Source organism: Acyrthosiphon pisum, unplaced genomic scaffold (genome assembly GCF_005508785.2).
Source record: "Acyrthosiphon pisum isolate AL4f unplaced genomic scaffold, pea_aphid_22Mar2018_4r6ur Scaffold_21243;HRSCAF=23396, whole genome shotgun sequence".
NCBI lineage: Eukaryota > Metazoa > Arthropoda > Insecta > Hemiptera > Aphididae > Acyrthosiphon > Acyrthosiphon pisum.
In genome coordinates, this window is record NW_021770689.1 from 36,834 (window position 1) to 37,727 (window position 894).

The following is an 894-nucleotide window of genomic DNA, read 5'->3' on the forward strand; positions in this document are numbered from 1 at the left end:
GATCAAGAAGACGGTGATATAATAGTTATGGGCCTAAAAAAAAATGACAGTTTTGGAATAGAGTTCTGCATTAATGAAAAAGATGTTTCAACTATTAATGCAGAAATGATAATTGCCAATTTTACCAATTCCAAAATTTATGATCAAAAACAAGAAAGTAGTTTACCAATTTCCTGGGTATGTTTCTGTAAATGAAAATCATTAAAATAAAGTTATTTGATTTTAATAAGCATATATATTATAATAAGCAAATCAAGACTAGATTATTATTATTATTTTTATTTTAAACCAAAAGACTGGATTTTTATTTAACCCTACAATGCATAGTGTTGCCCACTGGCAACAATCTGTTTGTATTGATGTAAAATAGTATACGTAAATAGTAAATAGTATAATATACGCATGAATATCTTTGAAAAGTTGTAAACAATCAAACTAAAATATAAGTAGAACAATTGATATAGATGCTTGTTTTATTTTACGTATAAATGTTAATGTGCAACACATATTTAGAAATCACTTATATTTTGATAAAACATATCACTTCAAACGATGAAATATCAAAGTATATTAACCTAGTAACGTTTAAAAAAATATTTTTATGTTGGCGACACTGTAATTGACACGATGGTTTGGTTGTGGAACAGTTGTCGATTCGCAATTTTGTAAAATACCTGTTTTTGACTTTGTTGCCAGACAGCAACACTATGCATTCAATAAACGTAAACCACGGTTATCGACGTAAACACATTTATATTGTGTTATCACTTTATTTTGATTCATTTCATACGTTTTTTTTTTTACCTGAACGAACAACGAAAAACAGAGAACTACAGAAGAACTTGTAACTTGTAAGTTATATAATTATTAAGTTATATATCCACCATGAACAAA